We start from the raw sequence: 6,000 nt of genomic DNA on the forward strand, positions 1-6,000 counted from the left end.
CCCAAAATTTTTAGCCCAGTTTCCTACTTATTTTTTCTCGAATAACATTTATCCCATCTAACAATTTGCTGATGAATTTGGTTAAATGTCTTTCTCCCGCATATACACACCAAAATGTAAGCTCCAGGAGATGTCTGTGTTTGTTCACGGATGTATTTCAGCACCAGAGCCTAGCACATTGTAGGTGCCCAATATGTTTGTTGACTGAAGGGATAAATTGCCCATTTATTTGCTTTTGCTCATCTGAAACCATGCAAACTGAGCCACCATTTCCACCAGGGGGAGCCCGTGAGTAACCAATGTGGTATCCCCAGAAAAGTTACTCTGAAAGTGTGTAGTATGCGTAATTCTAGAACAGAGTCACAGGAAAGCGCATAAATTCCTCCCCAGAGTAAAGACTGCTGTATCTACTAACAATAAAAACCCTCCGATGTCTTCACAATCCTTTAAGAATAAAATCTAGGTGTGCCTGGGTGGCTTATTCGGTTGAGCGTCTGACTTTGGTTCAGGTCACGATCTCATGGTTTGTGAGTTGGAGCCCCGCATCGGGCTCCATGCTGACTGCGTGAAGCCTGCTTGGGATTCTCTCTCTCTCTCTCTCTCTCTCTGCCCATCCTCACTTGTGTTTCTCTTGTTTCTCTCTCTCTCAAAATAAATAAACTTTAAAAAATAAAATAAAATAGGGGCGCCTGGGTGGCTCAGTCGGTTTAAGCGTGGGACTTCGGCTCAGGTCATGATCTTCGGATTCGTGAGTTCGAGCCCCACATCGGGCTTTCTGCTGACAGCCCCAATCCTGGAGCCTGCTTCAGATTCTGTGTCTCTCTCTCTGGCCCTCCTCTCTCTCTCAAAAATAAACATAAAAAAAAATTTTTTTTAATAAAAATAAAATAAGATAAAATCTAAAAAAAAAGAAAAGAAAAGAATAAAATCTAACTCTATACTATGATCCACAAGGCCCTTCTTGACCTGTTCTCCCCCTCAGATGTTATGCTCAGCCTCCCTTCCCCTCACATACAGTTCCAGTCTCCCTGTCCTTTTTTCCTATACAAACTTTCTTAGCTCAGAGCCTAAGCACGTACTGTTCCTCTTCTCTTGAACACTCTTCCCCAAACTTTCCAATGATTGCTTCCTTCTGCTACTCTCATTTTTACAAAAAAATTTTTAATGTTTATTTATTTTTGAGAGAGAGAGAGAGAGCATGAGCAGGGGAGGGCCAGAGAGAAAGAGACTGAGACACAGAACTTGAAGCAGGCTCCAGGCTCCACGCTGTCAGTACAGAGCCTGATATAGGGCTCGAACTCAACAGCAGTGAGATCATGACCTGAGCAGAAGTTGGACGCTCAACCGACTGAGCCACCCAGGCGCCCCTCTGCTACTCTCAGTTAAATTTCACCTTTGAAGTCTTCCCACAGGCCTCCCATGGCCTCCTGGCTGCTGTCTAAAGTAGCTCCTGTCTCCCCTTCACATGCTTTTTCTTCATGATCCCTCTCACTATCTGAAATTACCTCGTTTGTTTATTGTCCATCACTAGAAAGTAAGCACCATGGGGGTCTTTATCTCTCTTGTTCCCTGCTGACATCTCAGTACTAGAAGAGTGATTGGCATATAGTAGGTGCTCAATACATAAAATCAGTAATTACTAATATTTATTGAAGATTTGCTGTGTGTTGCTTACTGTACATGGTAAATATATAAGTGCTCATGTTTCTTTTTCAATCCTCCCAACAAACTTAGGGAGTATTATGACTAGCTCCATTTTACAGATTAAAAACCTGAGGCACAGATAGGTTAAGGAACTTGCTCAAGGCCACACAACTGGCAAGAAGCAAACCCAAGGCTTGAACCCAGATCTGTGTGACTTCAGAGCCCATGATTTCTCTCAAACTACAGGAAGAGAAACGGGTAACCACGTATGAATTCGTTTTACTTACTAGTTTCCTTTCTCTGATTTCAGGCATCTTCACTTACTATCATAGTCAGTAGAAGTGGAAATGTTTATTGTTTGTTTTTTTTTTTTTTCCTGACCTATGTACCACTCTTGGGGACAGATATAAAGAAATATGCCAAAAAATATGGTTTTGTTCAAGTTGAGTTTAAATACTTAAATACTTGTTATTTTCTGTAGATTTGAAATATTTCAAATATTACATCCAAAATTCAATACATAAGAAAGGCTATTAAAATCGTCTAAAATGGGGCGCCTGGGTGGCTCGGTTGAGTGTTCGACTTCGGCTCAGGTCATGATCTCACAGCTTGTGAGTTCGAGTCCTGTGTTGGGCTCTGTGCTGACAGCTCAGAGCCTGGAGCCTGCTTCTGATTCTGTGTCTCCCTCTCTCTCTCTGCCCCTCCCCTGCTCACACTCTGTCTCTCTCTCTCAAAAATAAACATTAAAAAAAAAATTTAAATAGTCTAAAATATTATAGCCAGATCTTTTTTTTTAATTTTATTTATTTATTTTTAAGTAACCTCTACACCCAACTTGGGCCTCGAATTCATGACCTGAGATCAAGAGTTGTGTGCTTTTCCAATTGAGCCAGCCAGGTGCTCCTATAGCCAGGTCTTTCCAAACACATCCGAAATGTAAATCAAGGGGTGCCTGGGTGGCTCAATCAGTTAAGCATCTGACTCTCGATTTCAGCTCAGGTCATGATCTCACAGTCATGAGATTGAGCCCCGTGTCCACTGAGTGTGGAGCCTCACCATGTCCATTGAACCCCATGTCCACTGAGTGTGGAGACTGCTTGGGATTCTCTCTCCCCCTCTCTCTGCCCCTCTCCTGCTCTCACTCGTGTGCTCTCTCTCTCAAAGTAAATAGGTAAGTATTTAAAAAATAAAACAAGACATAAGGAATGTATGACCAGTGTTTTGTTAACGGTTATCCATTTGAACTCTCCTGACTAATACATCTGAAGCAGAGCAGTCTGGGTTTTGTTTCTGTTCACTTCTCTATCGTACTTAAGGCAATATCTTATTATACACATGACAGTTGAACCTCTAAAAGCAATGTATAGTTGGTGGGATAAATATAGGATTACTGTATGATCTAGCACTCCCATTTCTGTGTATATATCCAAAAGAATTGAAAGCCAAGTGTCAAAGAGATATTTGCGCACCTGTGTTCATGGTAGCATTTTTCACATAGCCAAGAGGTGGGAGTAACCCAAGTGTGCATCAGCAGATGAATGTATAAACAAGATGTGGTACATAGGTACCACAGAATACCATGGATCCTTAGAACAGAAGGGAATCCTGTCACCTTCTACGATAGGGATGCAACTTGAGGACATGCTAAGTGAAATAAGCCAGTCACAAAAGAACAAATACTGTATGATTCCACTTACATGACATATCTAAAGTAGTCAAATGTATAAATATAGAAAGGAGTAGTGGTTGCCAGGGGCTAGAGGGAGGGGACAGAGGGAAATCGTTGTTTGGCATACGCTGAACTACACAATTAAAATGACAAAAATAGGGGCGCCTGGGTGGCTCAGTCGGTTGGGCATCCGGCTTCGGCTCAGGTCATGATCTCGCGGTCCGTGGGTTCAAGCCCCGCGTCAGGCTCTGTGCTGACAGCTCAGAGCCTGGAACCTGTTTCAGATTCTGTGCCTCCCTCTCTCTGACCCTCCCCCGTTCATGCTCTGTCTCTCTGTCTCAAAAATAAATAAACGTTAAGAAAATTATAAAAAAAATAAAATGACGAAGATAGTAAATTTTGTGATATGTGTTGTTTACCACGGTAATTAATTTTTTAAAAAGCAACATAAAATAGACTACCCTACAATCCAGCAATCCCACTATGAGGTGTTTATCCAAAGGATACAAAAATACTGATTCAAAGGGATACACGTACCCCAGTGTTTGTAGCAACATGATCTACAATAACCAGATTATGGAAACGGTTCATGTGTCCATCGACTGATGAATGGATAAAGAGGATGTATATAGATACAATGGAATATCCCTCAGTCATAAAAAGAATCAAATCACGCCCTTTGCAATAGAGAGTATTATGCTAAGTGAAATAAGTCAGAGAAAGACAAATACCATGTGATTTCATTCAGATGTGAAATTTAAGAAACAAAACAAATGTGCCAAGGGGGGGAAAGGAGAGAGAGGCAAACCAAGAAACAGACTCTTAACTACAGGGAACAAACTGATGGTTGCCAGAAGGGAGGAGGATGGGGTTAAAATGTGACGGGGATTAAGGAGTGCACTTGTGGTAAGTACCAGGTGTTGTATGGAAGTGTTGAATCACTATATTGTATACCTAAAACCAATATTACAACTCTACGTTAACTAACTGGAATTTCAATAAAAACTTTTTTTAAAAAAGCAATCTATAACAATCTAATCATTGCCGTAATAAGAATGTGGGTCACTTTATGCTTACTTGGCCCTACATGGTATTAGAGTCATTTTCACAGTTTGGTCCAAATTTCCACCAATAAGAAGACTTTGAAGTGGAATAAACTCACATTTTTAAGATAAGCAGTAACCATTACTGTCTTCAGAGCAAAGCATTTCCAGGCTCCTGAGTATATTATCTTCATTTTACCCACAGGCATCTTAACCCACATGGTTACTGTTATTGTGCATATTTTCCCCCTAACAAACCAGTATCATTTGGAAACATCCAAGATCTCTTGCTTTACCGAGGATGATTCTTGTACAAAACTCAGGTTTTTTTGTTTTTTTTTTTTAATGTTTATTCATTTTTGAAAGAGAAAGCACGAGAGCGGGATAGGGCAGATTGAGAGGTCAGAGGATCCAAAGCAGGCTCTGCGCTGACAGTAGACAGCCCAATGTGGGGCTTGAACTCACAAACTGTGAGATCATGACCTGAGCCAAAGTCAGAGGCTTAACTGACGGAGCCACCCAGGCACTCACAAAACTCAGGGGTTTTAGGAACACCTCACAACAATGCATATGGGATTAAAATTATAGCTCTGGAAATCTACCTGGGATATAAATGGAACATTTTCTGCATTCCTACTACGGTCAGCTTTGTATTCACTAAGATCACACTTGAAGTGTATTCTGATTATCTGTTGGTATGTAACAAACTATCCCCCAAATCAATGGTTTTAAACAACTGCTGTATCTCACGAGTTTGGAGTCAGAAGTTTGGACGGGGTTGACTCCTCTCTTCTGCGTGACATCAGTTAGAGTCAGCTGGAAGTATTCTAACTGGCAGCTAGGCAGCTAGACTGGTCTGACAGGTCCAACATGGCCTCAGTCATGTGCCTGACACTTGATGGATTGGCTGAAAGGCTGGCTTCAGCTAGCCTCCTGGCTACATAGTCTCAGAGCCTCTCCACATAGTCTCTCCACGAGGGTAGTTGAACTTTTTTACATGGCAGTTGAGGTCTCCATAGAGACAGGTCTTGGAAGCCGCCATTCTTAAGGCCAGCCTTAACTGACACAGCAACACTTCCATCCTGGTCTATGGTCAAAGCAGCCATAGAGGTCACCCAGATTCAATGGGGGCAACACAGACCCAGCCATTGTCAGAGTCATAGACCTATTGCCACTACTGTAGCCTGCCTGATGTTGACCAGAAGAGCTTCTGGGGAAACATTCAGTTTGATGTGGCTCTACCTGTTTAGTTAGCAGGTACTTTGTGATAGTCTAGGCTCTCAGGACACAGCAGAAAACCAATCAGCCCAGACTTCTGCCCTCATGGAGTTCACATTCCCATCAATCCGTGGTCAGAAATGTTGTGTATTGCATTCGTTCAGCTCAACATCCATTCCCACATCCTTCTCATGAGCCTTACTCCCCTACACTGCAAAAGTGGGAAGGTTAAAGATGGGCACTTCTCAGGATCCCTTACAGCTAGGGTTCTGGATGAAAACTAGGTATTGAGAGGCACTTGGGTCAGATTTAAGAGAAATGAGAAAGAAACCATGTTCCCGCACCTTGGCTGTTTCTACTGGCCAATAGGATCATCGCTGGAGACGTGGGTTTTTCCTGTAGCATTCTTTCCATTTCTATCTCCAG

At 42.1% G+C, this 6,000-nt stretch overlaps 1 protein-coding gene across 1 annotated transcript in view; it reads right to left on the bottom strand.

Moving 5' to 3' along the window:
- EYA3 (EYA transcriptional coactivator and phosphatase 3) overlaps positions 1-5,130 on the bottom strand; it is a 103,267-nt gene extending 98,137 nt beyond the window's left edge. Inside the window, exon 1 of the mRNA XM_045476289.1 lies at positions 5,107-5,130. The gene's annotated coding sequence lies outside the window, so the exon portion shown is untranslated. The remainder of the gene's footprint in view (positions 1-5,106) is intronic.
- Positions 5,131-6,000: the final 870 nt, after the last annotated feature.

Source organism: Leopardus geoffroyi, chromosome C1 (genome assembly GCF_018350155.1).
Source record: "Leopardus geoffroyi isolate Oge1 chromosome C1, O.geoffroyi_Oge1_pat1.0, whole genome shotgun sequence".
Lineage (NCBI taxonomy): Eukaryota > Metazoa > Chordata > Mammalia > Carnivora > Felidae > Leopardus > Leopardus geoffroyi.